This window comes from Pan troglodytes, chromosome 1, assembly GCF_028858775.2.
Source record: "Pan troglodytes isolate AG18354 chromosome 1, NHGRI_mPanTro3-v2.0_pri, whole genome shotgun sequence".
Lineage (NCBI taxonomy): Eukaryota > Metazoa > Chordata > Mammalia > Primates > Hominidae > Pan > Pan troglodytes.
In genome coordinates, this window is record NC_072398.2 from 155,176,111 (window position 1) to 155,194,514 (window position 18,404).

General features: G+C 39.5%; 1 protein-coding gene across 5 annotated transcripts in view; it reads right to left on the reverse strand.

Moving 5' to 3' along the window:
• The window catches only part of MSH4 (mutS homolog 4), a 118,395-nt gene that overhangs the window by 71,430 nt on the left and 28,561 nt on the right, over positions 1-18,404 (reverse strand). The window lies entirely within an intron of this gene.

Consider the following 18,404-nt stretch of genomic DNA (forward strand, 5'->3'; position numbering starts at 1 on the left):
TCGAATATCACTGCTAGGATTCTCCTGTTGCTAAAATCCTACTCCTTCTTTTAAGACAACGCTGAAATATTATTCCTGCAAATCCCATCTGGATTCTGTCTTTATCCCAACTCCCTTCTCTGTGTTCCCATGAACTACTCAATTGTTATTGCATGTATCACATTGCATCAAAATTATTTAATTAGAGTTCTGTTGCCCGAACATGGATGTGAGGTCCTTGAGGACAGATATAGCTTAATGTTCCTCATCTTTTTATCCCTAACACCTATAGAATGCCTATAATAAAGGAGGTAATGGGTTTTTCTTAAAAGGTTTAGATTCTTATATTTTATTTTATTTTTTATTTTATTATTATTATACTTTAAGTTTTAGGGTACATGTGCACATTGTGCAGGTTAGTTACATATGTATACATGTGCCATGCTGGTGTGCTGCACCCATTAACTCATCATTTAGCATTAGGTATATCTCCTAAAGCTATTCCTCCCCCCTCCCCCCACCCCACAACAATCCCCAGAGTGTGATGTTCCCCTTCCTGTGTCCATGTGTTCTCATTGTTCAATTCCCACCTATGAGTGAGAATATGCAGTGTTTGGTTTTTTGTTCTTGTGATAGTTTACTGAGAATGATGATTTCCAATTTCATCCATGTCCCTACAAAGGACATGAACTCATCATTTTTTATGGCTGCATAGTATTCCATGGTGTATATGTGCCACATTTTCTTAATCCAGTCTATCATTGTTGGACATTTGGGTTGGTTCCAAGTCTTTGCTATTGTGAATAGTGCCGCAATAAACATACGTGTACATGTGTCTTTATAGCAGCATGATTTATAGTCCTTTGGGTATATACCCAGTAATGGGATGGCTGGGTCAAATGGTATTTCTAGTTCTAGATCCCTGAGGAATCGCCACACTGACTTCCGCAAGGGTTGAACTAGTTTACAGTCCCACCAACAGTGTAAAAGTGTTCCTATTTCTCCACATCCTCTCCAGCACCTGTTGTTTCCTGACTTTTTAATGATTGCCATTCTACCTGGTGTGAGATGGTATCTCATTGTGGTTTTGATTTGCATTTCTCTGATGGCCAGTGATGGTGAGCATTTTTTCATGTGTTTTTTGGCTGCATAAATGTCTTCTTTTGAGAAGTGTCTGTTCATGTCCTTCGCCCACTTTTTGATGGGGTTGTTTGTTTTTTTCTTGTAAATTTGTTTGAGTTCATTGTAGATTCTGGATATTAGCCCTTTGTCAGATGAGTAGGTTGCGAAAATTTTCTCCCATTTTGTAGGTTGCCTGTTCACTCTGATGGTAGTTTCTTTTGCTGTGCAGAAGCTCTTTAGTTTCATTAGATCCCATTTGTCAATTTTGGCTTTTGTTGCCATTGCTTTTGGTGTTTCAGACATGAGATTCTTATATTTTAATAAACTGTAAAAATTACCCTCCCACTCTGCTCTATGCCCTGCTCCTCTACTTTATTTTGTGTTAAGATAAATTACAAACCATTAAGACATAGAAAACATGGCTCACACCTGTAATCCCAACACTTTGGGAGGTCAAGGCAGGTGGATCACTTGAGGTCAGGAGTTTGAGACCAGCCTGGCCAACATGGTGAAACGCCATCTCTATTAAAAATACAAAAATTAGCCAGGCATGGTGGTGGGCGCCTGTAATCCCAGCTACTTGGGAGGCTGAGGCTGGAGAATTGCTCGAACCCAGGAGGCAGAGGTTGCAGTGAGCCAAGATTGTGCCACTGCACTCCAGCCTGGGTGACAGAGTGAAACTCTGTCTCAAAAAAAAGAAAAGAAAAAGATATAGAAAACAGAGAAATGTTTATTTATAGATATCAGTTTGAAATTTTCAGTCATAAGGAATTTAAAAACTTAAAATATATCAAAATTAAAGTTTAAAAAAATCCAAGTTTATCATCAAAATTTTATCATACAAACAGTATTGTCTTGGGAATAACAGAATACAATTTCAACAGAGTCAACAACAAATCAATAGTTTAACAAATATGTTAAACTGTTATGTCCTAGCCTTATATGAGAATTATCAAACAAAACATGCATTTACAAAAAGAAAAATAAGTGTCATCATAACAAGATACTACAGGAAACATGTATTAAAGATGCCTAACACTGACTTGCGGGATCAGAAAGGCCTGTAGCAAAAGTCACATCTAAACTGGAATGGTAAAAGATGAACTGCAGTTAGCTAGAGAAGCCTGGGAGAAGGGGTTGCAGGGAAGGAGGAAGAGGTATTCTAGGCAAAAATTACAGCGTTCCAAAGCCAGAAAATGACAGCAGATATGTTTAAGTAACTTAAAGAAGTTCATTTAGACTAGAAGAGAAAATGGAGAGTGAAGAGTAGCAAGAGATGCTGTGGGAGATTACAGGAAAACAGCTATATAGAAGAGTTTGCATTTTAATCTAAAAGTTGTGAGAAGAGAATCTAAAGAGAAAAGATTGAAGGATTTTATGCAGATGAGTATAGTAACCACCACCCTCCCCCAGCCCCCCAAAGAGATCTGCTTCCTAATTCCTGGAATTTGTGAATATGTTAACTGATAAAAGGAAGTTTCTAGTTGGGATTAAATTAAGGGTCTTGAGATGGAGAGATTATCCTGGATTGTCTCTTGGCCCCAGTGTAATCTTAAGAGTCCTTACAAGAGGGTGGCAGGAGGATCAGTGTCAGAGAGAGAAGATGTAAGTACAAAAGCAGAAGTCAGAGGAAGGGAAAATGATCTACTTCTGGCTTTAAAGATAGAGGAAGGGCTAAGAGCCAAGAAATGTAGGCGGCCTCTAGAAAGTAGAAAGAGCAAGGAAATGGACTCCCCCTCCAGAGCCTTTGGAAAAATGTAGACCTGCTGACACACTGATTTTAGCCCAGTGAAACTGATTTCAGACCTCCAGAACTGTGAGATAATACATTCGTGTTGTTTTAAGCTCCTAAATTCGTGGTGATGTTTTATATCAACATTAAGAAATGAATACAGAGTGATAGTCTCAGATTTATGTTTTCAAAAGATCACTCAGGCAACAATGTAGAGAAGAGGCTAGAAACAGCAAGGTTGGAGAAGGGTGACCAAATAGGAGGCTCTTATAAGAAATGAGATGAGAGAATTAAGGTATCCTGGGCTGGAGTGGCAGCCATGGGGATAGAAGAAGCAGATACATCCAAGAGGTATACAGCAAGGAGACATGGCAGATTTGATGACTGATTGGAAGGAAGGTAAGAGTTAAGAATGACTTTCATGTATCTAGCTTACATAGAGGGTGGATGTGGAGCTATTCACTGAAACCAGGAAGAACTGATTTAGAAAAGAAGATGGCGGCCGGGCACAGTGGTTCATGCCTGTAATCCCAGCACATTGGGAGGCCGAGGCTGGTGGATCACCTGAGGTCAGGAGTTTGAGACCAGCCTGGCCAACATGGAGAAAATCCCATCTCTACTAAAAATACAAAAATTAGTCGGGTGTGGTGGTGGGTGCCTATATTCTCAGCTACTCGGGAGGCTGAGGCAAGAGAATCACTTGAACCTGGGAGGCAGAGGTTGTAGTGAGCTGAGATTGCACCATTGCACTCCAGGGTAGGTGACAGCAAGACTCCGTCTCAAAAAAAAAAAAAAAAAAAGGCACAATTTGGGTACATTAAGTTTCAGGTGATTGAGGAAAACCTAACAAATGCTCTTATTCCATTCAAGCTGCTATAAAAAATTACCACAAGCTGAGAGGCTTATAAACAAGAGAAATTTATTTTCTGCTGGGCAGATTCAGTGTCCGGTAAGAGCCCACTTTCTGACTCATAGATGGTACCTTCTGGCTGTATCTTCACATGGTAGAAGGGGCAAGGAGTCTCCCTTGAGCTTCTCTTATAAGGGCACTGATCCCATTCATGAGGTCTCTGGCTGCCCTTGTGTAACCACCCCCTAAAGGCCCCACGTCCTAATACTATCACCTTGAAGGTGAGGACTTCAACATATGAATTTTGGAGAAGCACAACATGTAGATCACAGCAAATGCTCAGAAGGCGATAAGATATTTGAGTCCAAAGGTCTGGAGAGATATTTAGGCATGAGATGTAAATTTGGAAGTCATGAATATGTGAATAATAATCATAAAACCATGAAACTGGGTAAGTCATACAATAAGGAAATTCAGGATAAAAGGACAACCCAGAACATATCTTTGAAGAGCCATAGCATTTAGGAAATAAAAAAAGGAAGAGAAGTATATTTAAAAGACTCAGAAGGAAACCACAAAGACATAGGAAGAAAATCAGGAGATTGTGTAATCACAGAAGCAAAGAAAGGCAGTAATTCAATAATGACAGATATTCAGAAGTATCAAATAAATTGTGGACATTTCTCTTATTCAAATAAGAGAACTAACGTGTCCACTACATTTAACAATATGCCTGTTGTTGACTGTGTTAGGTTGGGTTCTCCAGAAACAGACACTGAGGCAAGGACTCATGTGCCAGTAATTTATTAAGAATGTGCTTCCAAGCCTGGGCAACATAGTGAAACCCCGTGTCTACCAAAAACATAAAAATTAGCTAAGTATGGTGGCAGAGGCCTATAGTATCAGCTACTTGGGAGGCTGAGGTGCGAGGATTGCTTGAACCCAGGAGGTAGAGGTTGCAGTGAGCCGAAATCGCACCACCACACTCCAGCCTAGGCAACAGAATGAGACCTTGTCTCAAAAAAAAAAAAAAAGAAAGAAAGAAAGAAAAAGACAAAAAGAATCTGCTTCCAGAAGAAACCAGTAGAGCAGTGAGAAAAGGACAGAGAAGGGAAACCAAGCCAACCAACAGTGTGATTTCAGGCAAAGTTGTGTGGAAGGTAACTTCAACTAATCATGCAAAGAAATTCTGGAGTTTAAGTTATATTCAGGTTTTTGCCAAATCAATGTGAAAGAGCTAGGCTTTCATACCTTCACACCATACACTCATTTAAGGGCTACCAGGCATTTTGGGTACTCTGTGTTTAAGAACAAAGCGCTCTAACAGCCTGAAGGTAGGCATAGAAAAAGAGTCCAGATGTGGGCCATTAGGCACACAGACCAGCAAAAGGTGAACACTGAAAGGTAAAAGGGATCCAAGACAATCTGTACAGAGAACCAACAAGATCTGCTCCAGTGACCTTGACAAGAGCAGTCTCAGCACAGTACTGGGCACAGAAATAAGATTGCAGCACATTGAGACATAGTGATGAAGAGAAGATAGTGAGCATAGGAAATTTGTTTTTCAACAGGTTTGGCTGTGAATAGAGAAGTGATATAGTGGTAGCTAGAAAAGATGAAGTCCAGGAGGAGTTTTTACAAAGATAGGAGAGACATGAGGAAGTTTAAATCCTCTTAGAAGAAGGCCATGGAGAGAAAAGTAATGAAGATACAGGAGATAAGTGCAAGGATGGGATCCAGGGAACAGATGGAGGAATTAGCTAGAGAATACCACTTCTGGCTTAAACAAAGGGAGTGAAAAGTAGATAAGTATAAATGCATATTTGGTAGCAGAAAGTTTAAAAAGATATCAATGGTTGGAGCTTGACCAATGTAACATGATTAAATGACTTTTCATATTCTTGGCACTTAAGTATTACACTAAATGGCAGGTATAGGTAGACCAACAAGATGTTGCTATTAACAAGAAAAGGATAGTTAAAAATGGCCTCTTTCTGCCTTTCCCAATACTAAATACACAGGAATATACATATTTAAAAACGAATATACTGGACAACATTGGACAGGCAGAGTCGCAGTCAATATAATACCAGAATTTTGAAGGAATTATGCTAATTAAAGGTATTTGGAATTGGACTGAAGAAAACCTACTCAGGTAGTAAATGCCTTCTAGATTTGAATGCACCACTTTCATTTAGACTACCAGAACACAAGCTAGGGTAGTCAGGCAAGTGGAGGTATGGAAGACAGACCAAGCTGAAAGCAACCAAATACTGGACAAAGAGTAGTACTTATAAACTATCCTTCCAACTACAGATTTAAGAATAAAACTGCACCACCATGCCAGTGGACAAACAGCCAGGTTGCAAAGGCAACTTTCTTTTCCTTTTTATTTTTCATTTCATTTGTTATTATTATTATACTTTAAGTTCTAGGGTACATGTGCACAACGTGCAGGTTTGTTACATATGTATACATGTGCCATGTTGGTGTGCTGCACCCGTTAACTCCTCATTTACAAATATCTCCTAATGCTATCCCTCCCCCATCCCCTGACCCCACGACAGACCCCGGTGTGTGGTTCCCTATCCTGTGTCCAAGTGTTCTCATTGTTCACTTCCCACCTATGAGTGAGAATATGCGGTGTTTGGTTTTCTGTCCTTGCAATAGTTTGCTCTGAATGATGGTTTCTAGCTTCATCCATGTACCTACAAAGGACATGAACTCATCCTTTTTTATGGCTGCATAGTAGTCCATGGTGTATATGTGCTACATCTTCTTAATCCAGTCTATCATTGTTGGACATCTGGGTTGGTTCCAAGTCTTTGCTATTGTGAATAGTGCCGCAATAAACATATGTGTGCATGTGTCTTTATAGCAGCATGATTTACAGTCCTTTGGGTATATGCCCAGTAAAGGGATGGCTGGGTTGAATGGTATTTCTAGTTCTAGATCCTTGAGGAACACACTGTCTTCCACAATGGTTGAACTAGTTTACAGTCCCACCAACAGTGTAAAAGCATTCTTATTTCTCCACATCCTCTCCAGCACCTGTTATTTCCTGACTTTTTAATGATTGCCATTCTAACTGATGTGAGATGGTATCTCATTGTGGTTTTGATTTGCATTTCTCTGACGGCCAGTGATAAGGAGTATTTTTTCATGTGTCTGTTGGATGCATAAATGTCTTCTTTTGCAAAGTGTCTGTTCATATCCTTTGCCCACTTTTTGATGGGGTTGTTTGATTTTTTCTTGTACATTTGTTTAAGTTCTTTGTAGATTCTGGATATTAGCGCTTTGTCAGATGGGTAGATTGTAAAATTTTCTCCCATTCTGTAGGTTGCCTGTTCACTCTGATGATAGTTTCTTTTGCTGTGCAGAATCTCTTTAGTTTAATTAGATCCTATTTGTCAATTTTGGCTTTTGTTGCCATTGCTTTTGGTGTTTTAGTCATGAAGTCCTTGCCCATGCCTATGTCCTGAATGGTATTGCTTAGGTTTTCTTCTAGGGTTCTTAAGGTTTTAGGTCTAACATTTGAGTCTTTAATCCATGTTGAATTAATTTTTGTATAAGGTGTAAGGAAGGGATCCACTTTCAGCTTTCTACATATGGCTAGCCAGTTTTCCCAGCACCATTTATTAAATAGGGAATCCTTTCCTCATTTCTTGTTTTTGTCAGGTTTGTCAAAGATTAGATGGTTGTAGATGTATGGTATTATTTCTGAGGGCTCTATTCTGTTCCATTGGTCTATATATCTGTTTTGGTACCAGTGCCATGCTGTTTTGGTTACTGTAGGCTTGTAGTGTAGTTTGAAGTCATGTAGTGTGATGCCTCCATCTTTGTTCTTTTGGTTTAGGATTGTCTGGTTAATGCGAGCTCTTTTTTGGTTCCATATGAACTTTAAAGTAGTTTTTTCCAATTCTGTGAAGAAAGTCATTGGTAGCTTGAAGGGGATGGCACTGAATATATAAAATACCTTGGGCAGTATGGCAATTTTCACAATATTGATTCTTCCTATCCATGAGCATGGAATGTTCTTCCATTTGTTTGTGTCCTCTTTTATTTCGTTGAGCAGTGGTTTGTAGTTCTACTGGAAGACATCCTTCACATCCCTTGTAAGTTGGATTCCTAGGTATTTTATTCTCTTTGAAGCAATTGTGAATGGGAGTTCACTCATGAGTTGGCTCTCTGTATGTCTGTTATTGGTGTTTAGGAATGCTTGTGATTTTTGCACATTGATTTGGTATCCAGAGACTTTGCTGAAGTTGCTTATCAGCTTAAGGAGATTTGGGGCTGAGACAATGGGGTTTTCTAAGTAAACAATCATGACATCTGCAAACAGGGACAATTTGACTTCCTCTTTTCCTAATTGAATACCCTTTATTTCTTTCTTTTGCCTGCTTGCCCTGACCAGAACTGCCAACACTATGTTGAATAGGAGTGGTGAGAGAGGGCATCCCTGTCTTGTGCCAGGTTTCAAGGGAATGCTTCCAGTTTTTGCCCATTCAGTATGATATTGGCTGTGGGTGTGTCATAAATAGCTCTTATTATTTTGAGATACGTTCCATCAATATCTAGTTTATTGAGAGTTTTTAGCATGAAGGGCTGTGGAATTTTGCTGAAGGCCTTTTCTGCATCTATTGAGATAATCATGAGTTTTTGCCTTTGGTTCTGTTTATGTGATGGATTACGTATATTGCTTCAAAGTATGTTGAACCACCCTTGCATCCCAGGGAGAAAGCCGACTTGATCGTGGTGGATAAGCTTTTTGATGTGCTGCTGGATTCAGTTTGCCAGTATTTTATTGAGGATTTTTGCATCGATGTTCATCAGGGATATTGGTCTAAAATTCTCTTTTTTTATTGTGTCTCTGCCAGGCTTTGGTATCAGGATGTTGCCGGCCTCATAAAATGAGTTAGGGAGGATTCCCTCTTTTTCTATTGATCGGAATAATTTCAGAAGGAATGGTACCAGCTCCTCCTTGCAACTCTGGTAGAATTCGGCTGTGAATCCATATGGTCCTGGACTTTTTTGGTTGGTAGGCTATTATTTATTGCCTTAATTTCAGAGCCTGTTATTGGTCTATTCAGAGATTCAACTTCTTCCTGGTTTAGTCTTGGGAGGGTGTATGTGTCCAGGAATTTATCCATTTCTTCTAGATTTTCTAGTTTATTTGCATAGAGGTGTTTATAGTATTCTCTGATGGTAGTTTGCATTCCTGTGGAATTGGTGGTAATATCCACTTTATCATTTTTTATTGCATCTATTTGATTCTTCTCTCTTTTCTTCTTTATTAATCTTGCTAGCGGTCCATCAATTTTGTTGATCTTTTCAAAAAACCAGCTCCTTGATTCATTGATTTTTTGAAGGGTTTTTTGTGTCTCTATGTCCTTCAGTTCTGCTCTGATCTTAGTTATTTCTTATCTTCTGCTAGCTTTTGAATGGGTTTGCTCCTGCTTCTCTAGTTCTTTTAATTGTGATGTTAGGGTGTCAATTTTAGATCTTTCCTGCTTTCTCTTGTGGGCATTTAGTGCTATAAACTTCCCTCTACACACTGCTTTAAATGTGTGCCAGAGATTCTGGTATGTTGTGTCTTTGTTCTCATTGGTTTCAAAGAACATCTTTATTTCTGCCTTCATTTCGTTATGTACCCAGTAGTCATTCAGGAGCAGGTTGTTCAGTTTCCATGTAGTTTAACGGTTTTGAGTGTGTTTCTTAATCCTCAGTTCTAGTTTGATTGCACTGTGGTCTGAGAGACAGTTTGTTATAATTTCTGTTCTTTTACATTTGCTGAGGAGTGCTTTACTTCCAACTATGTGGCCAATTTTGGAATAAGTGTGATGTGGTGCTGAGAAAATGTATATTCTGCTGCTTTGGGGTGGAGAGTTCTGTAGATATCTATTAGGTCCACTTGGTGCAGAGCTGAGTTAATTCCTGGATATCCTTGTTAAGTTTGTGTCTCGATCTGTCTAATGTTGACAGTGGGGTGTTAAAGTCTCTGATTATTATTGTGTGGGAGTCTAAGTCTCTTTGTAGGTCTCTAAGCACTTGCTTTATGAATCTGGGTGCTCCTGTTTTGGGTGCATATATATTTAGGAGAGTTAGCTCTCCTTGTTGAATTGACCCCTTTACCATTATGTAATGGCCTTCTTTGTCTCTTTTGATCTTTGTTGGTTTAAAATCTGTTTTATCAGAGACTAGGATTGCAACCCCTGCTTTTTTTGTTTTCCATTTGCTTGGTACACCTTCCTCCATCCCTTTATTGTGAGCCTATGTGTGTCTCTGCAAGTGACATGGGTCTCCTGAATACAGCACATTGATGGGTCTTGACTCTTTATCCAACTTGCCAGTCTGTGTCTTTTAATTGGAGCATTTAGCCCATTTACATTTAAAGTTAATATGGTTATGTGTGAATTTGATCCTGTCATTATGATGTTAGCTGGTGATTTTGCTCTTCAGTTGGTGAAGTTTCTTCCTAGCATTGATGGTCTTTACAATTTGGCATGATTTTGCAGTGGCTGGTACTGGTTGTTCCTTTCCATGTTTAGTGCTTTCTTCAGGAGCTCTTGTAAGGCAGGCCTGGTGGTGACAGAATCTCTCAGCATTTGTTTGTCTTAAAGGATTTTATTTCTCCTTCACTTATGAAGCTTAGTTTGGCTGGATATGAAATTCTGGGTTGAAAATTCTTTTCTTTAAGAATGTTGAATATTGGCCCCCACTCTCTTCTGGCTTGTAGTTTCTGCTGGGAGATCCGCTGTTAGTCTGATGGGCTTCCCTTTGTGGGTAACCTGACCTTTCTCTCTGGTTGCCCTTAACATTTTTTCCTTCATTTCAACTTTGGTAAATCTGACAATTATGTGTCTTGGAATTGCTCTTCTTGAGGAGTATCTTTGTGGCGTTCTCTGTATTTCCTGAATTTGAATTGTTGGCCTGCCTTGCTAGGCTGGGGAAGTTCTCCTAGATAATATCCTGAAGAGTGTTTTCCAACTTGGTTCCATTCTCCCCGTCACTTACAGGTACACCAATGAGATGTAGATTTGGTTTTTTCACATAGTGCCACATTTCTTGTAGGCTTTGTTCAGTTTTTTTTACCCATTTTTCTCTAAACTTGTCTTTTTGCTTCATTTCATTCATTTGATCTTCAATCACTGATAGCCTTTCTTCCACTTGATCAAATCAGCTACTGAAGCTTATGCACGCGTCACGAAGTTCTCGTGCCACGGTTTTCAGCTCCATCAGGTCACTTAAAGACTTCTCTACAATGTTTGTTCTAGTTAGCCATATGTCTCATCTTTTTTCAAGGTTTTTAGCTTCTTTGTTATGGGTTCCACCATCCTCCTTTAGCTTGGAGAAGTCTGCTATTACCAATCGTCTGAAGCCTTATTCTCTCAACTCGTCAATGTCATTCTCCTTCCAGCTTTGTTCCGTTGCTGGCGAGGAGCTGCGTTCCTGTGGAGGAGAAAAGGCGCTCTGATTTTTAGAATTTTCAGCTTTTCTGCTCTGGTTTCTCCCCATCTTTGTGGCTTTGTCTACCTTTGGTCTTTGATGATGGTGGTGTACAGATGGGGTTTTGGTGTGGATGTCCTTTCTGTTTGTTAGTTTTCCTTCTATCAGTCAGGACCCTCAGCTGCAGGTCTGTTGGTGTTTGCTGGAGGTCCAATCCAGACCCTGTTTGCCTGGGTATCACCAGCAGAGGCTGCGGAAAAGCAAATATTGCAGAACGGCAGATGTTGCTGCCTGATTCTTCCTCTGGAAGCTTTGTCTCAGAGGGGCATCCGGCTGTATGAGGTGTCAGTCGGCCCCTACTGGGAGGTGCCTCCCAGTTAGGCTACTTGGGGGTCATGGCCCCACTTGGGGAGGCAGTCTGTCCATTCTCAGATCTCAAACTCCGTGCTGGGAGAACACCACTCTCTTCAAAGCTGTCAGACAGGGATGTTTAAGTCTGCAGAAGTTTCTGCTGCCTTTTGTTCCGCTATGCCCTGCCCCTAGAGGTGGAGTCTACAGAGGCAAGGCAGGCCTCCTTGAGCTGCGGTGGGCTCCACCCAGTTTGAGCTTCCTGGCCGCTTTGTTTACCTACTCAAGCCTCAGCAAAGCCAGATGCCCCTCCCCCAGCCTCGCTGCCACCTTGCAGTTTGGTCTCAGACTGCTGTGCTAGCAGTGAGCGAGGCTCCATGGACGTGGGACCCTCCAAGCCACGTGCGGGATATAATCTCCTGGTGTGCTGTTTGCTAAGGCCTTTGGAAGAGCACAGTATTAGGGTGGGAGTGTCCCAATTTTCCAGGTACCGTCTGTCATGGCTTCCCTTTGCTGGGAAAGGGAATTCCCTGAACCCATGTGCTTCCCAGGTGAGGCAATGCCCCACCCTGCTCCATGGGCTGTACCCACTGTCTGACAAGCCCCAGAGAGATGAACCCGGCACCTCAGTTGGAAATGCAGAAATCACCCGTCTTCTGTGTCGCTCATGCTGGGAGCTGCAGACTGGAGCTGTTCCTATTTGGCCATCTTGGAACCTCCCCTCTTTTCCTTTTTAAAAAAAATTATTTTGGATTTACAGGGTACATGTGCAGGTTTGTTGCATAGATACATTGTTTGATGCTGAAGTTTGGGCTTTGATTGAATCCAGCACTCAGATAGTAAACATGTTACCCAATAGTTTTGAACCCTTGCCCCATTCCTCTCCCCTTTTGGAGTCCCCAATAGCTATTGTTCCCATCTTTATATCCCCATGTGTACCCAATGTTTAGCTCCCATATATAAGTAAGAACATGCAATATTTGGTTTTCTGTTTCTGCATTCATTCACTTAGAATAATGGCCTCCAGCTACATCCATGCTGCCAAAAAGAACATGATTTCATTCTTTTTATAACAGCATAGTATTCCAAGGTGTATATGTACCAAATTTTTTCTTCACCCAGTCCACTGTTGATGGGCACCTGGGTTCATTCCATGTCTTTGCTGCCGTGAATAATGTTGCAATAAACATGTGAGTGCAGGTGTCTTTTTGGGAGAACAATTTATTTATGTTTGGGTATATATCCAGTAATGGGATTGCTGGGTTGAATGGTAATTCTATTTTTAGTTCTCTGAGAAACCTCCAAACTGCTTTCCACAGAGGCTGAACTAATTTACAATCCTAAGAACAATGTATGAGCATTTCCTTCTCTCTGCAGACTTGCCAACATCTGTTATTTTTTGACTTCTTAATAATAGCTATTCCAACTGGTGTGAGATGGCATCTCATTGTGGTTTTGATTTGTACTTTTCTGAGGATTAGTGACATTGAGCATTTTTTCATATATTTATTGGTCACTTGTATGTCTTTCTTTTGAGAAGCATCTGTTGATGTACTTTGCCCAGGGAAATTTTCTTATTCAAATAAGGGAACTAATGTGCCCATTAAATTTAACAATATGGACAGTGGGTGTTAAAGTCTCCTATTATTATTGTGTGGGAGTCTGTCTCCTTGTAGGTCTCTAAGAACTTCTTTTATGAATCTGGGTGCTCCTGTATTGGGTGCATGTATATTTAGGATAGTTAGCTCTTCTTGTTGTATTGATCCCTTTACCATTATATAATGCCCTTCTTTGTCTCTTTTGATCTTTGTTGGTTTAAATTCCATTTTATCAGAGACTAGGATTGCAATCTCTGCTTTTTACTTTACTTTTTTTTTTTTTTTTTTTTTTTGCTTTCCATTTTCTTGGTAAATATTCCTCCATCCCTTTATTTTGAGCCTATGTGTGTCTTTGCATGTGAGATGGGTCTCCTGAATACAGCACACTGATGGGTCTTGACTCATTATCCAATTTGTCAGTCTGTGTCTTTTAATTGGGGCATTTAGCCCATTTACATTTAAGGTTAATATTGTTATGTGTGAATTTGATCCTATCATCATGATGCTAGCTGGTTATTCTGCACATTAGTTGATGCAGTTTCTTCACTGTGTTGTTGGTGTTTATATTATGGTGTATTTTTACAGTGCCTGGTACTGGTTTTTCCTTTCCATATTTAATGCTTCCTTCAGGAGTTCTTGCAAGGCAGGCCTGATGGTGACAAAATCCCTCAGCATTTGCTTGTCTGTAAAGGATTTTATTTCTCCTTCACTTATGAAATTAAGTTTGGCTGGATGAAATTCTGGGTTAAAAATTCTTTTCTTTAAGAATATTGAATATTGGCCCCCACTATCTTCTTGCTTGTAGGATTTCTGCACAGAGATCCGCTGTTAGTCTCATGGGCTTCCCTTTGTAAATAACCTGACCTTTCTCTCTGGCTGCCCTTAACATTTTTTTCTTTCGTTTCAACCTTGGCGAATCTGACAATAATGAGACAGAAAATTAACAAGGATATTCAGGACTTGAACCCAGCTCTGAACCAAGTGGACCTAATAGACATCTATAGAACTCTCTACCCCAAATCAACAGAATATACATTCTTCTCAGCACCACATAGCACTTATTCTAAAATCGACCACATAATTGGAAGTAAAACACTCTTCAGCAAATGGAACAGAATGGAAATCATAACAGTCTCTCAGACCACAGTGCAATCAAATTAGAACTCAGGATTAAGAAACTCACTCAAAACTGCACAACTGCATGGAAAGTAAACAACCTCCTCCTGAATGACTACTGGGTAAATAACAAAATTAAGTCAGAAACAAAGAAGTACTTTGAAACCAATGAAAACAAAGAGACAATGTACCAGAATCTCTGGGACAGAGCTAAACCAGGGTTAAGAGGGAAATTTATAGCACTAAATGCCCACATCAGAGAGTGGAAAAGATCTCAGATCGACACCCTAACATCACAATTAAAAGAATTAGAGAAGCAAGAGCAAACAAATTCAAAAGCTAGCAGAAGACAAGAAATAACTAAGATCAGAGCAGAACTGAAGGAGACAGAGACATGAAAAACCCTTCGAAAACTCCATGAACCCAGAAGCTGGTTTTTTGAAAAGATTAACAAAATAGACCACTATGCAGACTAATAAAGAAGAAAAGGGAAAAGAATCAAATAGACACAATAAAAAATGATAAAGGTGATATCACCACCGATCCCACAGAAATACAAACTAACATCAGAGAATACTATAAACACCTCTACACAAATAAACTAGAAAATCTAGAAGAAATGGATAAATTCCTGGACACATACACCCTCCCAAGACTAAACCAGGAAGAAGTTGAATCTGTGACTAGACCAATAACAAGTTCTGAAATTGAGGGAGTAATTAATAGCCCACCAACCAAAAAAAGCTCAGGACCAGACGGATTCACAGCCGAATTCTACCAGAGGTACAAGGAGGAGCTGGTACCATTCCTTTTGAAACTGTTCCAAACAATAGAATAAGAGGGACTCCTCCCTAACTCATTTTATGAGGGCAGTATCATCCTGATTCCAAAACCTGGCAGAGACACAACAAAAAAAGAAAATTTCAGGCCAATATCCTTGATGAACATTGATGCGAAAATCCTCAATAAAATACTGGCAAACCGAATCCAGCAGCACATCAAAAAGCTTATCCACCACAATCAAGTTGGCTTTATCCCTGGGATGGAAAGCTAGTTCAACATATGCAAATCACTAAATGTAATCTGTCACATAAACAGAACCAATGACAAAAACCACATGATTATCTCAATACATGCAGAAAAGGCCTTCGATAAAATTCAACGCCCTTCATACTAAAAAACTGTCAATAAACTAGGTATTGATGGAACATATCTCAAAATATTAAGAGCTATTTATGACAAACCCACAGCCAATATCATATTGAATGGGCAAAAACTGGAAGCATTCCCTTTGAAAACCGGCACAAGACAAGGATGTCCTTTCTCACCACTCCTATTCAACATAGTATTGGAAGTTCTGGCCAGGGCAATCAGGCAAGAGAAAGAAATAAAGGGTATTCAGATAGGAAGAGAGAAAGTCAAATTGTCTCTGTTTGCAGATGACATGATTATATATTTAGAAAACCCCATCGTCTCAGCTCAAAAACTCCTTAAGCTGATAAACAACTTCAGCAAAATCTCAGGACACAAAATTAATGTGCAAAAATCACAAGCATTCCTATACACCAATAATAGACAAGCAGAGAGCCAAATCATGAGTGAACTCCCATTCACAACCGCTATGAAGAAAATAAAACACCTAGGAATACAACTTACAAGGGAAGTGAAGGACCTCTTCAATGAGAACTACAAAAAGAACTCAAGGAAATAAGAGAGGACACAAACAAATGGAAAAACATTCCATGCTCATAGATAGGAAGAATCAATATTGTGAAAATGGCCATACTGCCCAAAGTAATTTATAGATTCAATGTTATTCCCATTTAGCTACCATTGACTTTCTTCACAGAACTAGAAAAAAAAATACTTTAAATTTCATATGGAATGAAAGAAGAGATCATATAGCCAAAACAATCCTAAGCAAAAAAAAAAAAAACAAAGCTGAAGGTATTATGCTACCTGACTTCAAACTACTACAAGGCTACAGTAACTAAAACAGTATGGTACTGGTACCAAAACAGATATATAGACCAATGGAACAGAACAGAGACCTCAGAAATAACACCACATATGTTCGACAAACCTAACAAAAGCAAGCAATGGGGAAAGGATTCCCTGTTTAATAAATAGTGCTAGGAAAACTGGCTAGACATAAGCAGAAAGCTGAAACTGGATCCCTTCCTTACACCTTATACAAAAATTAACTCAAGATGGATTAAAGACTTAAATGTAAGACCTAAAACCATACAAACCCTAGAAGAAAACCTAGGCAATACCATTCAGGACACAGGCATAGGCAAAGACTTCATGACTACAACACCAAAAGCAATGGCAACAAAAGCCAAAATTGACAAGTGGGATCTAATTAAACTAAAGCGCTTCTGCTCAGCAAAAGAAACTATCATCAGAGTGAACAGGCAACCTACAGAATGGGAGAAAATTTTTACAATCTACCCATCTGACAAAGCTCTAAAATCCAGAATCCACAAGGAACTTAAAGAAATTTACAAGAAAAAAACAACCCCATCAAAAAGTGGGCAGAGGATATGAACAGACACTTCTCAAAAGAAGACATTTGTGCGGCCATCAAACATATGAAAAAAAGCTCATCATCACTGGTCATTAGAGAAATGCAAATCAAAACCACAATGAGATACCAGCTCAAACCAGTTAGAATGTCGATCATTAAAAAGTAAGGAAACAACAGATGCTGGAGAGGATGTGGAGAAATAGGAACACTTTACGCTGTTGGTGGGAGTCTAAATTAGTTCAACCATTGTGGAAGACAGTGTGGCGATTCCTCAAGGATCTAGAACCAGAAATATCATTCGACCCAGCAATCCCATTACTGAGTATATACCAAAAAAATTATAAATCTTTCTACTATAAAGACACATGCACGTGTATGTTTACTGCAGCACTACTTACAATAGCAAAGGCTTGGAACCAACCCAAATGCCCATCAATGATAGATTGGATAAAGAAAATGTGGCACATATACACCACGGAATACTATGCAGCCATTAAAAAGAATGAGTTCATGACCTCTGCAGGGACATGGATGAAGCTGGGAACCATCATCCTCAGCAAACTAATGCAGGAACAGAAAACCAAACACTGCATGTTTTCACTCATAAGTGGGAGTTGAACAATGAGAACACATGGGCACAGGGAGGGGAATATCACACACTGGGGCCTGTCAGTGGGTGGAGGGAAAGGGGAGGGAGAGCATTAGGACAAATTCCCAATGCATGCAAGGCTTAAAACCTAGATGATGGGTTGATAGGTGCAGCAAACTACCATGGCACATGTATACCTATGTGACAAACCTGCATGTTCAGCACATTTCAGCACATGTATTCCAGAACTTAAAGTAAAGAAAAAAAAAATTAGCAATATGCCTGTTGGTGACTGTGTTAGGTTGAGTTCTCCAGAAACAGACCCTGAGGCAAGGGCAATTTTCTTATCCCAAGTTATGGGTTGAATTGTGACCCCCAAATGATACTGTGAAGTCTTAACTCTGGGTATCTGTTAGTGTGACCTTATTTGGAAATTGCATCTTTGCAAATGTAATCAAGCTAATGTGAGGTTATTAAGGTAGGTCTTAATACAATACGACTAGTGTCTTTATAAGACGACAATGTGAAGACACACAGGGAGAAAACCATATGACAATAGAAGCAGAGATTGCAATGACAAACCTGTGAGCCAAGGCCCATCATGGACTGACAGCGACCACCAAAAGCTAGAAAGGGGCAAAGGATTCTCCCCTATAGGTTTCAGAGGGAGCATGGCTTTTCTGACACCTTATTTTGAGTTTGTAGCTTCCAGAACTATAAGACAAAAACTTTCTGTTGTTTTAAACCATGGAGTAGGTACTAGTTTTTAGAACAGCCTAGGAAACTAATACATCCTATCCATTGATAATTACGTAGTCTGGACAAATCTTCCCATCTTTGAGGATTACCATGGAGAAAAAGAATGTAAAGCATCTATGAACAACAACAACAAAAACAACAACAACAAAAAACAGAAAAAAATGGAAAAGAAAAGCATACAGGAAATCAAAATACATTACATAATGTACCCCTGAAATTATTTACCACAGGACTCAGTAGAAAATTTCAGGAAAATATTTTTCATAAAAGAATACAAGAATTAACACCTTCACTACTTGTCTTTCAGAAACATGGAAAAATAACTAAGCCAATTG